Raw genomic sequence first — 23,519 nt, forward strand, 5'->3', positions numbered from 1 at the left:
CTGGAAGTACATCTACATTTCAGTGAATATTGTCTCTATAGAATAAACATGTTCTACAGAAAATAACTAATTTTAATGGAATATTTTTTTGAATTATTCTAAGTCAAAGTGGAGATTTTGATGTATTTGCCATCATAATATGGCTGAAATATTTAGATAATCAATTTATTTAAAACTTAAAGGAACAGTCCTCCTGCTCGAATCCTTAAGAGAGAAGAGCCAATATAGTGTAATAGCAGCTGTTCAGCAACACCTATTATTTGCTTACATTACATCACTAATATGAGGCACCCTGTCGTTAAAATGAGAGTTAGGAATTGGCTCTCCTAATTTGCTTCTTAACATTCTATAATTTTGCTGAGGATATGATCTCATTCAGCTCTCCACACCAAATAAGAATCTGGATTGGTTGATGAGCATGTTAGTTTTCCTTCTGATGAAGTATCAAACTTTATTAAATGGTTGAAAGAAAACCTTCAGCTTAATTTACAGAGAAAGCTTTAAATACTGTTTTCTTAGAACTAATGGATGGATGATAGTATCTTTAGCAATGCTATTTCTACACCAGATATTTTTTTATTTCTTCTCAACATGTTAGGGTCTTGCATTCCTGGCACTCAAAACTCCTCATGAGTGGATCCAAACATGGAAGCATTCCAGCACAATGCATGAGAGACCCTTTAACATTACAGAGTAGAGGACATGCAGAAAAATATTGAAATAATAAATTAACACTGCACCAGATTTTTAGAAAGGAACTCTTTCTCTGGTAACAAGTGCTAGACCCATCAGTCATCCACCTGTGCCTAAGGCATAAACAGGAATTCTTAACCTAGAAGTTGTACTGCTGACAGCAAGTGGCTATTTATAGTTTATTTATTGTTTATTAAAATTAATGAGATAACACCAAAAAAGCTTGGCTTTTGTAGAGGCATGGAACTGTTGTATATTTCTAACGACATGTATGATTTTATCAGAAGTCTGATGACGGGGATGTGAGATCCGTCAATCAGAGACTACAGCAAATGATTTTGTTAATATTTTTGCACTGTCTTAATTAGATATGGGTTTTTAAAAATTATTGAATTAAGATGATGCAATATCCTGTAAGGGAGATAGCCTTGCAGATGTAGAGATGTTCTTAGCATGTAAGTAATCACAGTAAATTATTATAATATATCTTATATTAGTAAATTCAATAAAGGGTCTTAATCAATTGCATCAGGATCTGATTGAAAGTTCCATGTCTACTTTACCATTTTGCCAAATGTTATATATCAGAAAAAAAGTATTCCTCCATTAAAAACCCAGGATTTTTCCTTATTACAGAAATGCATGGACACTGTGCATTTATCTATGTGGGAAAAGTGACCGCAATAGCTATTTCTGAATAAACTATCCATAATAGCTCCCTGTGTGGATATTCTAGTCTGGAAAAGTCATGGGTCAGACAGTAAGTTGTTGCAGAATAGCTTATTCTGCAATAGCAATTCCAGTCAATTTTCCAGTGTAGAAAAGCCTTAGTCCACAGCTCCACACTCTTGTTTGTGCCAGAAGATTTTGTCTTTAGAGAATAGTATAAATTTGCTCTATTCAATAATTTAAGGCCCAAATTCAGCACTGAACTCCCTTTGGGATCAATACATGACATCAGCCAGGGAGAGCTTTATATTGTAGAAGTTTGCATTTATGTGCCCAGACTCCATAGTTTTATTAATCAAACATTTAATTAACACCTTCTCGTAGCTGTGAGCTGTATACATTTTTGGCTGTGGGACATCCTTGTGATTCTTCTGGTCTAGCACCTTCTGAACCCCAGTCCTAGATTAGGAGACAGTAAATTGACTGGAAGATCCATCTATCCAGACTCAAGACAGTTGGTAGCTTTCATCACCAACAGCAGTGAAACAAGGCAAAACAGAGCAAAATGTCATACCTTCCTCCATGCCCAAATACATAAGATGGTTTACAGCAGTGACACCCAGCTGACATATCTGAGTTTGCTCTGAGTACAGAGAAGAGTGGTCTATAAATATACAGAAAGACTTTACAAAAACGTTTGAATGGATTAAAAATGAATCCTGGAAAGGCAGCACAGAGAAGTCTTCACTGAAGGCCAGTTAACAATCTCACTGCATCCAGAACTACTTATACAAGAACTTGGTAAGACATGTTTTGGGCTGGATTCATGTTTATATTTGAATCATGCTTTTTTCTCTTCTCCACTAAAAAAAAAACAAAACAAAACAAAACAAAAGCAAACCAAGATAAGACATCTATGATATTTTTTTTTAATTTCATACACTTTTTACTGAGCCTTAGGACCCTCAAAAGCAAAGCTTGCCATTTATTCAAAATTACATCACAGCGCCCCTGGCATTTTTGTGGTGTGGACCAATTAACATTAGTAGCTTCATTAAAATCACCAAATGCATTTTAAAGGATGACATAAAGTTGATTTTAATCTAGGCTTCCAAAAATGTAGAAGTCTGTTAATCAACTGCCCCACCCTTTTCATTATTTATATATGGCCCATAGTACTCAGTGTCAGAATAGACTCCTACGTCACCTTCTTACTTCATTTTCCCCAGGCATTATTAAATAGTTAATAACAAAGGTCTAAAGTCCATCCTGACTTTTACCTGTTGGCATAAATCTAGGGCCATGACAGCACTGGTATAACATTCATATAAATGAAAGAACAGATTTTGGCTCAAGTATTTTTAATGTACAGCAGCTGGCATTTTTGGGTTTAAAGAGCAAAATCACACCTGAGTTTTCATGCTTTCTAGGATTTTGCCAACAAAAGGAAAACAGAAAATAAACAAGACTTTTTGCCTTTTGAAAGCCAGAAGGAATGGTGCAGCTGTTTCCAAGACTGCTATGTTCAAGCTGTCACATGAACATGGGATAGAAGACATTCTTGCTTTCCAGTTATGTTTTAGCACAAATGTATTCCATTTGTTTGCTGCAACATATTTTCCCTTTAACACATATTTTTAATCAGAAATTTTCCTAATAACATGTTTATTCAATGTTCAGTTAAAACGAGATTTGGATTTTTACAAGTGTATAGATGTTTACAAATCAATTAATTAGATATTATTACTGCTTCAACAGTATGACATGTAGCTACCTGAGAACTTACCACTATTGACAAATGGGTTTGGTCAGATTTTTACTTTACAGACCATAAGAGCAGCTGATTTCTGGGAGTTGCCAGAGAGAGTGGAGGGAATTGGCTGTAACTCCCCTTTAGTCCCCTGGTCTTATTATTTATTTAGCTGATATATAAGCACTTCAGCCCAGATTTTAATTTTATTCCCATTCCTAGCAATTTTTTTGGAAAAATGGGGTAATAGGTAAATGATAGGTGTTTATCTCTCTTAGAAATAGATGGACATTAGGTGCTGAGAGTGATACCATGTATTTGCCTGATCTCTTTTATTATTCTGGCAGGGTATATGCCTACAGCCTGCAGTTCCTGTTTTAAAACTCCAGCAAGTATGAGAAGTTGAAAGAGTAATTGGGACTACAGAGAGAGAATCAGGCTGAAGGAGTGTCCTATCTTAGTGTTTAGGAATGAGATATAGTAGCTATGATAGTACTAGGCAAGCTCAACCTTTTCAGCATGTAAAAATTATGTCTTCGAATGTTCACTCATATAATGCTGCCTGTTTGTAGCTTAATTATTGTCAATGAACCATAGTGCATGTGGCATTTATACTAAACTGAGAAAAGGTATGATTTTGTTTATTTTACGTTGTGTTTCTTTGTCTCAAATACCTGTCTTGCACTGCCACCCAAAATACATTACTGCCACTAAAAGCACTATAAAATGTTGGATCTGAAAATCACTGACAGAGGTTGGATGAAAGTTACTTTTTCTTTTAAGAAAGGCTTGTTAGAGTTTATTTCTGGCTGAAAGATAAAACACAAAAAGAAGGGATGGTAACAAAAACCCACTTCCTCTTATGGTGATTTGGCTCACCGCAGAATAAATATTTTACAGGTGTTTCTCACTCCAGAGCTAGGTAAACTGAAAACATGTATTAGTTTTGGGGATTTTTTTAATCAACCATGTTAGTTGGAAAGAGATATCACATTTGAAGTTGTTAGCTGTTACCAGTGAATGACTTTTCATCTTGTATTTCTCTGTGCTTTGCTCATTAGAAAAAGATCTGTGACTTTTCATGTAACTGGCAGGTGATAGATCTGGCTCCTGTTCTGTCCTAATTTATTCACAGTAAAATATGTTGGCTCACAAAATGTCTGTCCTTCCAACCAAAATCACAACCAAGGAAGCTGGAAAGAAATTGAAGCTTGCTGGAACACAGTAGCCATATTCCCAAGAAGCTCTAAAATGGCTGGTGGGGAATTTTTTTTCCTGTTCTTGCTGTAGTTTTTAAACCTCCATCTATCTCCTTAACACTCCCAACTGGCCCAAATACGTCCGTTTGCACTGAATCACTATCTTCTACAGAGGTGACTCTTTTTTTTTAGGCTTAAGTGAAAGACTGAATTTCACATGCTATTTGACATTAACTGAAAAGAGGCATATCAGGTCTACTGGTGTGCCTACCAGTCTACTAAAAGAATTCAGGGCAGACCATTTGGAGAGAAATACTTAAAATAGAAATTATGTAAACTTAATGTAAGAGACAAGCTATGTATGAAAAGAGGAGAAAACTTTTTGCAAGGTATACAGTGAAGAAAAGGAAAAAGCATACATATGATTTTACATATTTTATGTATTATTTATTCTAGTATTGTAGTTATATATGAGAAATCAGTAATAAGCAATTTAAAATCTTGGCACTAAGGTAAATGCACATTTTTGTTCTGTATAGCTCTTTTGTTGTGTAGTATGTAGTGATAGCAACAGTTTTTGATCCAGACAGGTTCTTCCTCAGCAGTTACAGACAGACTTTGAAATTGGCATCAGACAGCTCATACAGACTATCTCATTACATAGCTTCCTCCAAAAGTATCCTGATAAGAGCATATGTTTATATAAGGAAACAATCTTAACGGAACTTTTTGGTAACAGGCTATCTTTTAAAGTAAACAAATCTGAAAGTGTTTCATTACCTATCATGCTTGTTTTATCAAGGATTAGTGAAATCAGTGTTAAATTTAACAGCTTCAAAGGAGTAATCTTTTCTCTGCCATCTGTGGTGCCCTCTACTGCACATCTTTGTAGAAGCAAGACAAACACTGATAACTGCATCGGTTATATTGCTTTTTTCACATTTTTATTTCCATCCTAAGATTTAATAATAGTTCATTATTTGTTTTCCTAATAATTTTCCTTCTAGTATCTATAAAAAATGCAGTCAGTATTTGCAATAGAGGGTTTTGGTTTTTTTTTTGGTTGGTTGGTTGTTTTTTTACAAGCAGAGTTTAAAAAGGGGAAATAAAGAAGGAAGTCTTTAATAAATGAACCTACTAGTTCATTTATTGATTGTAGGTCATTTACCAGTCATTTTCTGGATCTAGTTTATGTGGTTATATATATGTGTATATATATTTTCATGTATGTGTGCAATATTAAGGTTGAAGTGTGGAAATTTTTGTTATTGTTGCTTGTTTTCCAATCTCTGTTTTGTTAACTCAGGTATAAACATTGAGTATTTTGGTTATGCTTTCTTATAGTTGCTGTTTGCTGTTATGAAGAAGAAAAAAGTCATAAAATTAGCTTCTCACAAGTTGATGGATGTAGTTTTGTTTGCAGACTGTTGCTAGGGGCATGATATAATTTTGTCAGTTCTATATCAAACAAAAATCTGTTGATTTCGATGTTGAATTGTTGGACAGAACTACAGAGATTTTACATAAATATTTCCGGAGTGATCTCAAGGTACCTAAAGGCCAAAGACTTAAGATGCAATATCTGAAAATTTCAATTTATTAATTCCCCTTTCTTTGGCTTGCCTCTATTAATTGAAGCACTTTGTGTTCATATCATCATAGCCTGAGGTTTTCCTTGAATAAATCAATGCATGAATTTTTTAATTACCTACCCAAGCTGGATTTGGACTGCTTACTCTTACAACTACTGAAGAAGAAAGGTTCCACAGTAGCAGCTAATGGAACAGCAGGAGAAACCAGCTGCCTCCAACATTTTAAGCATTATGTCATCTAATTTGCTAACAAGTCTAAACATCGCAACATTCAAAATGCTGTTGGCAGTGAGCTAGATGCAGCATAGCTTCCAATATTACTGACTGCTGTGCATAAAAGACGATGTTATCAACAGTTGGCTTTAAAAAATTTTCTCTAGAAAGGAGAAGCCATAAGATATTTATCTCCTAAATAACTGCTAACACTCTCAGAATGACCATTATCAGGCAGTCAGTTACAATGAGGTAGTTAGGAGTTGAAAATACACTTAGGCATGTAACTGCCAAGGTAAAAGCAGTTTAAATTTCTAGGATTTGCTTTTTTCATCAGCAAGCTGCCAGTGACAGAGCCCTGATCTCTGCACTCAAAACCCACTGGAGAAACTGAGCATCTGGTTCTGCTCCAGGAGTACCCGGGGCTGGGAGGGAGCTCTTTTGGCAACGAGCAGGAACTGGCCATACACTGCTGCGCTCTTCTTGCCTTCACAATGTCTCCCAGAAGTACTGAAGTTTCTGAAGTGAAAGAGGAGACTGAAATTTTTGTACTAAAAGGTGAACACGTTTTGTAGAAAAAAGGTGAACAACAGATACAAAATGGTAATCGCATGTGGGGTTTCTTTTCAAATTTGCAGTCTGTCTCTGGCCATGTATTGTCCATTTTGAAGAGATTCCTTCTGGCTAAGGATGCTGTATGAACCATAAAGCTCCTGGTTCAGCTGCCAGCTTACAAACTTTAGCATCTTTTTCTTAAATCTTGGCTTCCTTGGAAGCTGGTGATTCGTGACTCTTAGAATTGGGTGTTTATTGTTTGTTCAGAACACAAGTTTTTAACAATGTATTGAGAAAGATTTGAAAACTTATCCCAAGTCTATTCTAAAACTTCAGAATGCTGAAAGCAAGTGATAAAAATAGTGTTAAATCTTTACTCTCAGTAGAAATTGAATTCCATTTCAGGGAAGGAAGCTGATTTTTCATCGCTTGGAGTAGCACTGGAGCTTTCAACTTTTTCAGCTTTCTTCCAGGCACTAAGAACCAGCAGGAGAAGACATTTGGTATTGAGGGGAAAAAAAGTGCTGGTCATTCAGAAAGGATGAGAAAAGTATTGATAAGCCATTTGTCTGCTTTTTAGCCAGTCGGGCCAGATTTATTCCAGTGACCCTGAGATCTGGGTGCTACAGAGCTTGTGATTAAATGTCTGCTCACATACAGCAGCTCCAGAGGCAGTTTTGAGGTTCAGCTCCCAGGTCAGTCAGGAAGGGCGGGAGAAGGTCCCACCAGGTAGGGTGGGCGGGACCACCTCTTATCTGTTAGCAAGAGCGGAAGAAGCCATTGGTCAGTCAGAAGGAGTGGGAAAAGCCATTGGTCAGTCAGAAAGAGCGGGAAAAGCCATTGGTCAGTCAGAAAGAGCGGGAAAAGTCCTCAGTCAGGAGGAAGGACAGTGCCAGCTCCTGTCTGTGAGAAAAGGACAAAAAAACCCTTAATCAGTCAGCGAGGAGGGGTGGGAAAATCTTGACTTTCATTTCTACAGAAATCTTCTGCTTTTTCTCTCTGGCCCTATGGTTGGGCCTCACATTGTGAGTTTTAAGTGCAGCATGCCTTTTCTAATTTATTTGGTAATTTATTTTGCCTCTTTTAAAAACAGCTTCATCCCTTCCAGAGAAGTTGGATTGGTCTGCACCAATCTTCATGGAGGACCACAGTGTGTGTTCCACCGAAGTGCCAGCTGGGAATACGGCCAGCTTCAGGGAAATCTGTCTGTCTGGTGATGAGAACCACATCCCTAGGTAAAAGATGTGAAAAATAGCACCCATAATCTTCTGTGGTAATGCACCATTGCACATGATGGGCTTGTGCAAAAGTGAAAATGGTACTCCCCTACAAAAACAAAAAGGCTCTCACACTTCAGACAGCATGTCTGTTCCCTCAGACCTCATCAAAAAGTCTGTAGATACAGACAGAAATACAGAAAAGCATGAAAAAAACCAAATATCCTGAATTTCACTAACAAAAAACTCTCATCAGCTTTTTAAAGACTCTTTCTGTACACAGTATATCAGCCTCAGAGGCTAGGATAGACTGGGAGCATCTTAAAAGTGTTTTAAATGGAAAAGGAGGTCTTTGTAATGAGGTATGGAAACCACATGGCTTTAGTGATGCACAGTTCTGGGTTTTGGAGTGTGTTGGTTTATTATACTGTAGATTTTTATTTTTAACTGTTTCTCTTGTGTGTTTATATTTTTTTGCTTGCTAAAGGTGCTGTAATATTAACATTTTATACTATTAATGTTGAAGATACAGAAACAAGTATCTACTCATGCTGCAACCTGTTAGAAACGATCAGGCAAACCCTGTGAGATATACAGTGCCTGTCCCTTCTCTGCTCAGATTTCGCTGTTAATTAAACCAGAGTGAATTTTAAGTAGGCATACTTGGCCAGTATTGTATGTTTGCTTATTAAAATTCAGTTAATCTCTGCAAAAAGAGACAGAATATCAGCAGGGGGTACACAGAGAATTGCTGTCCTCCTCCTCCTATTTTGCCACATTTACAACTCCTGTTGGCCAACAAATTATGAAATTGGGATTGGAACAGAAACATGGACTTTCAAATTCCACAGCAAACTTTGAAGTACATCTGGGATATTAAGATAGTTACAGTGGACAGAACAAAACGAATAAGTAAAATATTTATGACAAAGCAATGATGTGGTTTAGATTTCCTGTCTTTTCATCTATTCGCACATATTTCTATGGTCTTCAACACACTTATTTTTATTATGTTGGAGGTTTACACCACAATCAGCTTTGCTTACCTATTTTACACTTACTATTTGCTGCATTACACATTTAGCTCACCAGCCAACCATTTGCTCTGTGCTTGATAGAATTTCTATTTTGGGTATAGCAGTGAGATGTAGGATTTTAATTGAAAGGAGGAGACTATGAGTCTGAAAGTTAGGGAACCTTGGACTCAGTTATGAAGCTATTATACAGTAGAAAATTAATTTACATATTGGCTGCATGACCAGGTCTTCTTGCATTATCAGCACTGCAAATGCTTCACTGCTTTACCTTTGTAAAGCCATGAGTCTCTCTGTGTCCAAGTTTATTAATCTGAAAAACAGAAAAGGTCTTCCATTTATGTTTGTTGGATGGTTTAATATTATTGAACAAGAATGTTAGTAATACTAGTAGAGAATTTTTATACCGATACTATTATGAATAACATTTTAAAATAAAAGGTTAATACTTTCCAGAAATTGCTTTCGAAAAATTATACTCCAGTTTCAGCAGAATGAGGACTAAGTAGAAGCTGAGCTACAAGTTGAAGAAAGATATTCAGCTGATAGAAGAGAACTTCAGTGATACTTCATTACTGTTTAGGGAACTCATAACTAGGTTTTAAAAATCATTCTTGCTGACTTTCTAACAGTGGGATAATTGATTTTGTGTGGTGTGCACTGGTATTGACTTTTTTTTCTTAGTATATTACTTAATGACAAAATTGGACTTTGCTGATAAAACTTTGAGCTAAAATAAGTTTTGTCTATTCTTTTAATTTCTACCTGAAATTATGATGGTATATAGTACACTTGTAATTTTAAGGACAGCTGAAATGTTGGAGTCAGATGGCTTACGAAAATAAAAAGCATCTGTCATAACACTCAAACCAGCCTAGAGTTTTGCTGTAAGGGATCTGCTGCAAGGTTACTTTGTCTTTTTAGGTGAAAGATACAGATTTTATTCTTCTCCCAGTGCATCTGTTGAGACTAAGCCTTCACATAATTAAAACCCTTAACAGTTTGTTCAGGGCAGAAGATCAAAAGGTTAACATGGAATGGTACAACAGGAAGTATTTGTACTCTTGAACATTTTTTAAATTTACAGCATTTAAAAACGACTTAGCCCAAATCATAGCCAAAGCCAATATTACATCATTTATAGTAAAACATTAATCACTAGTCACTAACCAGCCAGTTGGTCTAAAAGTTCAGCTGGTGAAAAATTTGATGTTTTCAGGATTGAATAAAAATGTACTTTTAATAGTGTCCTCAGTCATACATCTGGAATGGAAAGTCAAAGATTTTAGAGAAACTGAGCAAAATAAAATAGAAAACCAAAAGAGTTCCTTAACATTTTTGAAACAAATATATCCTTGAAGCAGGTTTGGATTACATGATTTTTGTAGGACTGAGGATAGATGATCAAAACTCAAAGTAGAACTAGATTTTATCATATGATCTGTATCATTAAGTTTCTTTGTTTCAGTTCTGAAGTTCTTGAAGCAATAGAAAATGTTATTCAAGATGTACTTAAAAGCTTGGCCCAAAAAAAAGCACCTGTTCTCACACTGGCTGACAGATCAGATTGGAGGAACATAGAGTAAGTATTTTATAGTTTAAAGTCCTGCCTTATATGAATATAAATTTGATTATATAACTACCAGAAAGTGTAATCATACATTGTTCTATAAGTATTAGAATCAATAGATAATTTTACTTCTTAAAAAGTAATGGACAAATAGAAAGTGATGCTTAGTAACCACTCTGCATGAACAGGCATCATGTATTAAGTAATAGCAGACCATAGCATAAAGGGTAATGTGAAACTACTGTAATAGGGGTTAGAAATGAAAGGGAGGTCCTATAAACAAATCATTTTCTGGAAGCAGTAGAAACCAGAAATTATAAATTGTGTTAAAGTGAAAAAAATCTGGTTTAGGCTGGGAACAATTACTAGCAATTTAATTCTCCCTTACTATGCTTCCTCTCTTCTTTTTCTCTGCTTTTTCTTGTAGTATCTTATTTCTTAAAATGACAGTAATAAACTTATCTTTTTGTTCATCAGAGAAGATGCATCTCACCTCTTTCTGTTGTATTCTTACCTCTGTGTTGTGCTCTAAATTCATAACCAGCCAAATACAGCAAACCAAGTTTCTACGGTGTTATCTAAATTTCAGATCCTATGCCAGTTTATCTAGATAGGATCAGAGAAAAAGTAACCTGTCCTCCTTTATAACACACTTTGTGATTTGTAGAAGCTGCTTGTGCAACAGTATTTTTCCAAGGAGCTCATTTAAACTGAAAATACCCGAAACTGAGAGATTAATTGCTTTTTTTAATACAGAAGCAAAAAGATAAAGGAAGACACAAATCTATTTCTTTCCCTGTAATAGCTTTGGATGTCAGTGAGTTAAAGGATATTTAGGTTGATAAGATTGCAGAGGTGCTTGTAAGTGGACACACTACAAACATCTGAGGTTGAGAAAGCATAGCAAACCTTCCACACATACCACTTTGGTGGAATACTCATTTAATGAGAACAATAAATTTCTGTCAATCAAAAAACCTGAGGAGCCTGAAGGTAATCAGTTAACTGAAAGGCTTGTATGTTCCAGGAAATTTAATGATTTGTGTCTTGATAGTTTGACAAAAATGTTTCACTCAGATGTTTGTAAAATTAAAATACTATAACAAAGTTTTGCAGTTTTTGGCAATCTTAAGGGAAATGGCATTCCAGGCTTGAAAAACAAATGCAAGATGTTATTTGCCATCAGAACACATAGGAGGAAAAACATTCAAATTAAAACAAGTTAACATCACAGTATGTTAAAAATAAGACTCATCAATCACATTAAAAAAGCTGAACCATTACTTATGGTGGAGAAATGTAATCTCAGATATGCACTTCTGTTGAATAGTGACCTATATCCCGCTATACAGCAGTTTAAGAAGATTAAAATTAAAATAGACATATAAAAAGAAAAACAAAATGGCAAAATATAATACGAATGGAAGAAAATACAGTCAGTGGGGCATTTTTTCCTCTTCTTTTAGGCAGCTTTTTCATACCTAATCAACACAGCTGGAATCTGCTGGGCAGAAAATAGTAGAGTGAGAGAATGATTTCATGTTTGAAATGTTCTTTGTAAACATTTGTAGATGCCCAGGGGTATTTACCTGAGAATTATGATAATCGGTGAGAATGCCAGGCCTTGAGTAGTACAATCAGTTTCCATTGTCCAGCTGTATCTTTCCAGAAAAACAAAACAAAACAAAACAAAACAAACAAACAAACAAAAAAAACAGTAGTGGAAAGAAGATTTTATAGAAAACTATTCTGCTGAGGTAAACACAATCCTAGGAAGAATTGCTAGATGTCCAACCTAGTGTCAGTTTGCAGTTGAAATATCAGTGGAAGCCGCATTGTTCAGGTTCCTCAGCATACTATTATCTGAAAGGAGTGTCCTTATTTAACCTGAGGAAGCAATCCCGTGGAGTGTTGATTACTGTTTTTCTCCCCTGTGGTTATAACGTAGGGAGAGTGCAAGTGAAAAGAACAAATACCTTTTAAATCTTGCAGCACAAAGGCAAGAAAGTTACCTTAAAACTGGCAGGCAGATGCACCGTGGTGTGTGTGTTCTGCCACCCAAAGGATGCACAGAGCAAAACCTTTGACAAAGAAACAGAAACGTTATGGGGGGTTAAATAAAATTATGGCCATTTTACCACCAATACTTTTTAAAAATACATACAAAACTCTGAAATTAAAAACCATGCTTTAAAGACAGGACTGTCGTGTCACCACAGGCACTAATTTTAAGTGTAAAGATGAAGTGTCATTAAGAAAAGAATTAATTCTTTTGGTGAAATGTGCACCTTCAGACATGAAAGGGTGAAACATGAAACGGTGAAGCTCATTTAGATTAAACAGCTGTTTAGAGGATAGGATGGACCACATTTTTGTTTCCAAAAGTTAATAATAAGATATAATTGAGTTATTCTGACAATTTAAGGGCATAAATCAGGTAATATTATTGTAATATGAAATAACTTTTTCATACATTCTACATCAGAAAGTCACTGTGTCAGACTTGATTTGTATTCTAATAATGACTCACATTTTTCCTGTCATTTATTAATTTGTTTTCATGCTAAATAATAATTTATGCTGATGCATTAACAGTTATAAATGTATATAAAATATTTCTGCTGTCTCTACTTTTGTCTGGAAAACTATGTATTTTAGGCTTAAATTCAGTCTTGAAACATCTTCCTGAGAAACCCTTTTAATGTTTTGAAGCCAAAGATCAGCAGTTCAGTAATGTTTTGAATGGGTCATTTTGGCAGATGATGACTACGGGCTGCCTTTTTCCTTTGTCCACTCCAACTCCAATCAAGTTGATGGTTTCTGTATGAGTCTGAAAATAGCACTAGCGTATTTGATTATAGGAAAGGGGTCTGAATAAGAATTTACAGTTTTATTGTATTTGTTTGCAATGTATCAGATTTAAAGATTCTGTAGGTCTACAGATGACACCACATTGTGCTACAAAACAAATAAGAAGTGATTGCCCTAGATCAGCACAAAAATTTGGTAAGTCAAAAAAGTCCAAAAGCAGAATTCTTGTTTTTTCTTGTATATTCTTGTATATTTTTGAACAAACCATAAATATATATATATAAAACGCACTGAAATTTAGAAGTGTATGGCTAATATAACCTGATACTATGACCAGCCCTTCAGCTTTTCTGTATTAAATTATAGTGAGTGACAGTGAAATTAATACAGCATTCTTACAGTTTCAACCCTCCCTGAATGAATGTCAGCTGAAAGCACGTTCAAAAGGTCATAATGCAAAAACATCACCGTTCTTCAGAAAGCTAGCTAGTAAAGCAATCTTGGAATACAGACAATAGGCTAATTTCTTTTTCTAACTCAGTCGTTTAATTTCTTGGCCTGGAGATCAGGGCATACATTCTCTCACTTAACTCCATCATATTTTTTCTAATTATGTTAGAAATTATTAAGTCTATTGATTAGTACAGTCTCTCTGTATTTTCACAGCACATTAAAATATGTTTCAAAGTTTTATTTTATGAGACACAAATATGGGTCATTATAAAGACAAATTATTGCATATGCATTTCTGAAAATTTATAAAATATTTGTGCATTGTATTTTTTCAGCTCTGATGCTCAAGATATTATCTGTGATCTATAAGATGGTACAGACTAATACTTATGCAACTAAAAGGTAACATACTGTATTTCTGTAATTTCAGATGAAGTTGTATTTTAAGAATGTTACTGTGAAAAACAGCCTGTAGAATGCAAACCCATAGGATAATGGATTCCTGTATGTAAAATGCTTTAGGTTGATCTGATTATCCATGCCCTCTATAAAATTCTGACGAGCCCACAGCTGTTTCAGTGTTATAATTACAAATACAATATTTTGTCTTGATAGAGATATATATTATTCAGATACACTACTGTTTGGTAGCCAAAGTGTTGTGGACAATATAATCAATGACATTTCTTGCATGCTTAAGATACCTCGGAGAAGTCTACATATAGTAAGTGGCTTATTATGAATGCTTTTATCATTATTTCCAAATCATATAGATTGAACGGAAGGGTGAAATAGCAAGAAAGGTTATCACTAGGAAATACATAGTTAAAATTAAAAGTATCATTTGTGCAAATGAAACCTAATTATGGTTTATCATAGCACTCAAAAAGTTTCTTTCTTCAGAGAAAAATCAGTTTTCTTGCTCCAAAGAGTTTGGGACTAACTGCCAGCTAAAATCACAGGGCCTTTTGCTATTATCTAGTGAAGGCAGTGCTTAAACTTCAGAATGCAAGACACCTGTTTAGCAATTTGTACTCAAATTATTTTGCCAACTTGGGTGTTAAATGAAAATTTAAAGTATGTTAGAGATGCAACAACCTTTCAAATTTACTTGTATCTCATGCCTTACAAGAATTCCTTTGTATCTAAATATTCAGTTGTTAATGTAATTTACTATAAGTATGCCTTTATGTCCATGATGACAACAACATTGCTTAGTGTTTAAAAGGTTGATGGCGGTCAGTAACTGCTTATTACTGGTCAGAATTATTTTCAGAAGTTTCTTGTTTTACCTGGCCAATATAGTAACACTACAGCACGTAACTTCCCATTTATTGTATACAACCTACTGTTTTTTTTCAGCTGTCTACAACTAAAGGTTTTGTTGCTGGAAATTTAAGTTACACTGAGGAAGATGGTACAAAAGTGAATTGTACCTGCAGTGCAACAGTATGTATTATAAAACAGTAACAGTCATTCGTAGCATCTACCTTAGCATGATATCCTGCACTTCTTGTAGCTCAGGCTACTGTATACATTTATTATACAGACCTGTGCTTGCGACAAATTGAGACATTAGAGCCTGGGTGAAAAAAGAGAGATAAAAAGTATTGTTCAACTGTATTGCAATTCCGAAGCTCAGCTATATACTCACAAGGAATATATCCTTTGGATATGTTTTTTAGCACTACCTTCTACGATGGGAGCCTTGCAGAGGAAGGTGTATATATTGTGTATCTTAGGCTTTATATTACAGTGTTCTGTCAAATAAGTGCTCCAAGTCTAAGAACCCTGGGCACTCTGAACATACTTCACTTCTGTCACAATAGATTGATTTCTGGCAGAGTAAGAAAACAAGTCTTAAAGCCTGAGTTGACATACTCATATGGTCCTCAGTCCTCAGTGAGCTGCTTCTGCCACACTGGGCAGACTCCTCAAGTGGCAACAGCACAGATGAGAGACTGAACTGAACCTCTGTAATTAGAGAAGGCAATGTTTTTCTGGACCCAAATTACGTTCTCATTTACAGAATTTTAATGATGATACTCCTCAGCATAAGAGTTGATATTTTCTTCATGTGCCCAGCACTGCACAACCAAAGGTGTATAATATCAGGCTGTTTGGTTTCAGGATTTTCATTTATACAGGAATTACAGACATTAGATGGGCTTGTATTGTCAACTAATTTTATCAGAGTTGGCACTGAGCTAAAGAGAAGTTTATAACCACGGTTATAAAGTCAAGAGCCAAAAGTGGTTTGAGGAGATGAGATTCAACTAATATAGTCCTGAAAGATTTCCTATAGCTGTGCAGCATATGAAGGCAGGAACAGAACTCAGACTTGCTGACTGTTGTCATGATTTCTTGGAAAATGTGCTCATTGTAAGCCTAAGTAGGTAATTTCAAAATGGAAAGATAAAGCTTAGCTGTCTGTTATAGTTTGTTTTTAAGCAGAGCATAAAGTCCCCTGTTACTAATGCTCATCTATAGCTCTTCGTATTTTTATTTGTTGAGTTGTTCCACCCTGGCACCGGAGGTGATTTAGCAGTCAGAAGTAAAACCAGACCACACACTTCAATATATACATACTCTTTTGCCAAGTTCTTCCTACAGTTCCTGTTTTGTTATCCATATGCTTGCCAGATTGAGCCAATCCTAATATGAGATGTAAACATTACTGTGTCTTCAAGTTGTTGCTCCAAAATACTTATAAAATCAGGTTATAGGTTAATAAAGGATTTAATAGTCTTCCAAAAAGAATACTTAAGTATTTTAAGCCTGTATTAAGTTTGCAATCTTCACACCAAGCTGACTTTTTTTTCTGGCTAAAACAGATAAAAAAAATTAATCAGGACATTGTTGTCTCTGTAATGCCCACATGATGAGCAATCTCCTGTGACAGTAGCACAAACACTCTTGAAAAGCATCTTGTTATAATAGGAGGATAACTACACAACCATAAAATAGAGCAGGATATGAATGGTTGAGTACACTTAAAAAGAGGTGAAAATGTCAAGATTGATCTTTTATACAGAAGATGAATGGTTGTTTTAGGATGTAATTGTGTCTTTCATTACCTAATATTGTTATTTTAAAATATATCATTTTCTCTATTTAAAATTATTAATCTCATTTTTGTTGTTTTAGGCAGTCACTGTACCATCTAATGTTCAAGGAATTAAAAGTATCCTTTCAGCAAGAATTCTCATTGTAGACTGAAAAAATAAAGTAAAACCAAAGAATATTCCAAGTTAAACAACGTTCTGGTAATTTTTTCTTTGCTTGTTGGCTCTGAAATTGAGTCATGAACACTGCTTTTGGCTCCAGAACAGGTCTTCTAGAGCATTTAGTTTTAATTGATTGGTGTGATGGATCATTTTACATGCAGCTAGCCTTAACAGAAAAGATTTAATCTCACACGCCAAATTTATGTTAATTGTAGAAAAAGATGCAACTTTTCAGAGACTTCTGGATGATGACTTCTGCAATAAATCGTCCCCATGTATAATGATTACGGTATGCATCTTACATTTCATATCGTTTAGCTAGATGTAAGAATAAAGCTTTAGCATTGTAGTGGTGCTCAAATGTGGTCAAAAGACCATAATGAAATTAACATGAAACGTGTCTAACAAAATTTTTTACAATTTTATTATCCTCATAGAAATACAAAATACACATTCTAAAGACTTACTTCCTCCAAACATCTCCTTAGAGCTTCATAGCTTATCAACTTCATGTGCCGCTGAAAAGTAGTTGCCCCACTCAGTCTCAGAAAGGCTTAACTGTTTGGTGATCTTTTGTCCTTCAGGATCCTAAGTTTAGCAAACCCAAATGAAACAGCATCGGTTGATTTTTGGATTCTACTGGAAGAGCTGTGGAGCCTGGAGAATAAATAGGAATGTGTAAATGGAATATGCATACCTACTTGTTCTGGGATAAATTTGGCCCACAACGAGGAAAAAACATATCCCCATGCCTAAGAGAGATAACCATTGATACCGTGCAGCATATTGTCCAGTTATAGTCAGTCATAACAAGAACTTGTTTTATATGGTTTCATTAGTGTCGTAAATGTTTTTGAGAAGAAAGAAGTGGCCTTCTTACACCAGCTTATACAGATAGCAGGGTACATCTATACAACTCCCTTACCTTACAAACTCCTTAAATAGATGAATGTATGACACTTCCACAGTGCCTGTAATCCTGAGCATCTGCCGGGCTCTCCCCAGCCCGTTCCTCCTTCCCTCCTCACAGAGCCAAAACAGGAACAAGGAACCTTCCCTGCAAAATAGCTGCTGGAGAAATACTTCTGCCAGCATTTTGTTTGTTTATTTGCTTGCTTTTAAATGACAAATGTAAACATATATGTAGCCAGATGTTGTTTTAATTAGTTTAAAACTGCTTTTATTTCCTTAGGGAAGAGGCGTACCAGATCTTAATACACGACTTTTGGTCAGAAAGCTGTGGGATTCTTTTCAAATTCCTGTTTTCACCCTCATGGATGCAGATCCACATGGTAAATCTGTAGAGCTTCAATGACATAAAAGTAAAGCAAAATTTATTTAGAATGTATTGTCTCACTTTTATGGGAAGGTACTCAGAGCACAGAGTTTCAACATAATCCTGATTTATGCAGAATTTATGCAGAATATACCTAGGAGTAAGAAAGAAGTTGCAGAGATTTGTTGTGGTTTGAGGTATTAATAAGAATCTTACCTTGTACCTAAAAAGTTAAAAAAAAAAAAAAAAAAAAAAAAGAATTTGCAGCTCAGAATAAAGCTATATTTTGAAAGTACCTATTGGACTGAAAATGAAGATAAGGATAGTGGCATTTTATGATCTATTTTTGCATGGTTCCACTGATTTTAATGACCACTTCTAAAAGCCTCAGGATATAGCCTAGCTAAGTCTTTACAGATTTCAATACCATTGAAAATGTTGCTCTGTCAGGAATTCCAAGTGTTTGGTATACTATTCCTTTTGTGAAATAAAAGGAAATAACAGGAACTTTTGTAAACATTGCTCAGTTTAGTATAAAGCAAAATTTTTACTATGTTATGATCCTTAGGCCAGACAGACACAAAGAACACAGTATGTTTGAGCAAAGTGAGTCTTCTGTTGGCTTTAAAGTAGTTCACGTGCACTTCTATTAATAATTCAGCACTGATGTCAACAGTTTACAGTAGTGAAAGCTAGCAACTACAAGTCTGATGCTAGCAGGAATAAAGTTAATCCTAAAAAAAGTTCATCCCATTCTGGATGTGCTATTCTATTACATCAGCAGTAGGTCGGAAATTTAACTCATTTCACAATGGATTCTGTATGAGAGTGTGTATGCCTTAGTTTGACTTCAGAATCTGAATTCACATACACAAAATGTAGTAAACCTCTAATGTATCCCCACTGATCCCAGCTGAAATTAGGGAGATTACTGCAAAACAAGAAGCAGCTGCTCAAAGCATGAAGAGATACGGATTACACAGGATAAAGAAAGACGCTTTTCATGATAGATGTTGGACAATGTGTAAAATAGCTGATTATCCTTTGTTTTGAATTGACTATGCACAGACAGCATGAAACATTTAACTATATAAAGGTGAAATATTATGCTCAACTTCTGATTATTTTGACATGCTCTAAAAACAATTGTAAACCAGAAGGAACCTCACTAATTATAAAGCTGTAACCATTATGCCATAAAATTGAATTCTTAATGAAGTCCTCTTAAACATGCCCAGTGTGCAGATAAACAGACACTTGACATTTGGTATTCTGCAACCTAGGTGTAGAAATAATGTGTATCTACAAATATGGATCTGTGGTGAGTATAATTTTTCCACTTCAAATACACTGTTTTGTAGCCCAGCCTTGAATCCAGAATGTATGAAATGTTATAGCCTTTGCTAGAATAGTTACTGCCATTTATCATTTTGTTTCAGCACAGAGACACAGTTTTTAGGCCTTGTGTATCTGCAGAAAATGGCTTCTTCCTGCAACAAGAAGAAACTGGCTAACAATGGCTGGTGTTTCATTTAACTGTATTTCAGTTTTTCCCTGATGCACAGGCAGTTTTCAGACAGTCCAAATAGACAAGTGTTCTCCATTTTGCTTTGTTTCTGCCTTGGAAACGACAGCTGGAGGGGCCTTGGGAGGAGGAAGACATAACCACAAAATCATGTTATGTTGGTAAAGATTTTGTTTTGGGGTGAGAATTTGCTTATGGATACATGTGTTAGTGTGGAACTTTATGGAAGAAGAGGCAAGGGGAACAAGAAGGCATTATTATATTACATTGCTAAAAGATGAGGTACAGGAAGACAGTATGGAAGACAGGCAGGCTAAGGTGAAAGCAAAAGGCAGGAGCAGATGGGTGAACTGTTCAGTAAAGCATAGAAGAAAAAACATCCAAAGTGAAAAAAAAAAAAAAAAACAAACAAAAAAAAACCCAAACAAAACAAACCAAAGCAAAACGAACTTCAGAAAACTGTCAGACATCAATGATGTCAAGAGTTCAAATATATATTGTAACATATGCATCAAGGACATCCAGGGAGACAGAACTCCCAAGTTTTCAGGTGAGCTGTCACGCCTTCAGCTCTGCTACAAAAGTGGGTAAACTGATAAAACACTTCCAGGATTCAATTAAATTGTCAGGTTCTTTTGAAAGTTTATTTTGTTCAGTTACAGAGCAACAGGTGTATCAAATGAAACTAGAATATGTCAAGTTCTTTACAAACAATGGAAGTATTCCTTTATACAACATGCAATTTAACTGTGATACTTTGCTGTAGGGGGCTGTAGATGACAGAAGTTTTCATGGATTCTAAAAGCAACCTGACAAAATCAAGTATTACACCACCACCACTTCTAGCTCAGAAAGCTGGAATCACAAACAGTTGGGAGCAGGGGGAGTATTCTGAGAAGTACCATTAATTCTGTATTTGTTTGTACATTTTTTCACTAAGATATTTACTGCAGCCATGACACTGGACCAGATGAACCTTTGGGCTATTTTTATATGATGTGCTTTCCAGCAGAAAATATCAGAAATTTCCAGATTTGATTGTCATTACTCATTTTTTTTTTTTTTTTTTGGCAATCAGACTCATATTGATTGTAAAAGATGAAACAAAACTATTCAGACTAGGCCAGCCTAAACTGGACTAGCCTAGAATCTGTCATAGGCTGAAGGGTGCGTATCTTAGCAAAGGAAGAGTTTCTGACAAGGGGATATGGTAAGCTTCAGTTGTACTGTGTTCTCCTATACCATTCTGGTAGTGAAAATGCCTAATTTTCTTTGTAATAAAATCTTGCCATGACCTTGCAAAACATGTATCTCAAATAATTTAATAAGTCACTGAATGTTATAGTTGACCTTTCTTATTTTAGTCAATGTCTTTTGAGGCCCACCGTCTCACCGTTCCATCTATAAAGTGGCTTGGTCTCCTTCCATCTGATCTTGAGAGGTTGGTTATTTCCCCAAAAGAAACAGAAGTATTCTTCTGTTTCACAGACGGAAAGTGCAGTCTGACTTAATGCACAAAAAGACAACTGACATTTAAATCCGTTATTCCTTTCATAGATTATTTTGGCTTAATATCAAGAAATAAATTGGAATAAATATATTTTAAGTATATGAGAAAATTTAACAACTTTATTTTATTTTCAGATTGCATATACACAAAGATGTCTTGATTCCATTTACAAAGCAAGATCAAAATAAGTTAGCGAGTATACAGAAGAGACCTTACATTGCTTGTCAGCCAATGTGGAAAAAAGAAGTATGTATAAACCTATTGTTTCCTATTTCTTACTCTGCACAGGACAAATCCTATTGTCTGCAATCCTGTTCATCTTTATGATGATAAACCCTTACTACAGCAGAACCAGTAAGGTTTTGCAGCCCTAAAATAAGGCAGGATTGAGAAATGCCATGCCCTGAGATGTCTCTCTGAATCAGTTGGCCTCAACAGCCCACAGGCCAGAACTGGCAGCCTCTTAAGCTTTCCTGCTATTAGTCATCTGATGATCACATGGGATTTTACTACTTTCCTAAGTATTACAGAATATATTACATCTTTCCAAATAGGGGAATGCTTACAGGAGCTACTTACTCAGTACTAGACCTCTAATCTTGCCTGTACTTTTAAAGCATACATCTCAGTTCAGGCATAGATTCTGTGAAATTGTTAGAAAGGAAGAAAAGATATTGTGTACCTTCTCCTTCCTGTTTATACTCGTAAATTGTCTGTGTCACTGTGAGGTACACACTAGAGAGCCCCTGACCATACAATAAACCTAATCTCAGCTCAGTGACAGGGATTTTGCAGCACCATTTCCAGTAATACTCACTTTTCAGTTTTACATGCACATCCAACAAGTGTAATTCTTACTTAAATAATTACCTAACCCTGGATCAGGCTGTTACAGCATCACACATTAATTTGTTCTTTTTTTTTAGCTGGAAATCATGGCAGCATCTAAACTGAAGGCTGAAATTCAAGTTTTAACTTCTCTTTCATCAGATTACCTTTCCAGAGTCTATTTACCAAACAAACTACAATTTGGTGGATGGCTATGAATGCTTGTTGCAAATGAAATGTTTTTTCTCGATACTGATTTGTTGACTGCTGTTATAAAAAGACGCATAGAGACAGGAGCATGCTTCAGCTTCTTGTTAGGTTTCTTTATCACTGTATCTAGATTATCATCATCTCTTTTTCCTCTTTCAAACCATAAGAGAAACTACAATTATTTTATAGAATAGTTGCTTCCATTGTGTGGCTTCTGCAGTGTAACAATGCCAAATGCAGTGGTACGTACGTAAAAAGATAATGAACTATGTTCTTTCTGGTCAGAAAATAGGAAGTTCAAAAAATCTATCGAGGAATTGCTTTGCCTTCTGTTTTAAAGCACAAGATGATGCTGTACCAACCTTTTTATTTTTGAAGAGAGTAATACTGTTAATTTATCACACGTGCCTCCTTTTGGAAATTAAGTACAGCATTGTGGCATTTTGTGTTTGTTGTGAATTCAGACTGAAAAGTCAGAGATAATGCTCCATTACTGCCTATCTCCAGCAGCTATGAACATTCCAGCAACCAAATTACTAGTTGTCTTCAATGAACAATTGAGCAGATGTTACTAATTGAGAATTTAATAAACAATCCTGTTAATGATGCCCATGACAACAGAATCCCTTGTTCATTTTATTTTAGTTAGCCCTAAAACTGTAAAAAGGAGAAAACTGTGGTGATTAAAGTGCTCAGTGAATTGTGTGAGGAAACCTGATCAACTGCATAGAAAACCTTTCCAAAATTGATCTACCGAGTCATCGGCATGGATCTTACTGCTAGTATTTTTAGTCGACTTATCTGGTTGGGGCTTTTTACCACTGTTCCACCAGCATTAAATTCAAAAGGAATTGAAATTTCTTCTTCTTTATCGCCCAGTAGCGGTGTTCCCACCGACGGTGGCACCCGCAGTCCGGGTGCAGGGCCCATCCCGACCCAGCGGGGAGCGCGGGCTGTGCCAGCCAAGTTTCCCCACGCTCACTGACTGTGCTCAGTGCCACGGCAGCACCGGGCAACAGCCGAACGTGCTTTGGCCCGCCCGAGCCCCCTCACGCAGTTAACCCCGTCCCTCGCAGCGCAGGGAAAGTAAAACTTCTTAATGCTTTTTCTCTTCCCTCAGCAGCCGCGCCAGCGCGCAGGCGCCGCCCCCGCCCCGCTGGGCGAGGGCGCCTGCGCAGAACGACGCG

General features: G+C 35.9%; 1 long non-coding RNA gene across 1 annotated transcript in view; it reads left to right on the plus strand.

Annotated features, from left to right (window-relative positions):
- The window catches only part of LOC122154185, a 29,290-nt gene extending 15,800 nt beyond the window's left edge, over positions 1 to 13,490 (plus strand). Inside the window, exons 2-4 of the long non-coding RNA XR_006166110.1 lie at positions 7,765 to 7,906; positions 10,391 to 10,504; positions 13,410 to 13,490. This is a non-coding gene — a long non-coding RNA (uncharacterized LOC122154185). The remainder of the gene's footprint in view (positions 1 to 7,764; positions 7,907 to 10,390; positions 10,505 to 13,409) is intronic.
- Positions 13,491 to 23,519: the final 10,029 nt, after the last annotated feature.

The sequence above is a fragment of the Tyto alba genome, unplaced genomic scaffold (assembly GCF_018691265.1).
Source record: "Tyto alba isolate M040663 unplaced genomic scaffold, T.alba_DEE_v4.0 Super-Scaffold_33, whole genome shotgun sequence".
NCBI lineage: Eukaryota > Metazoa > Chordata > Aves > Strigiformes > Tytonidae > Tyto > Tyto alba.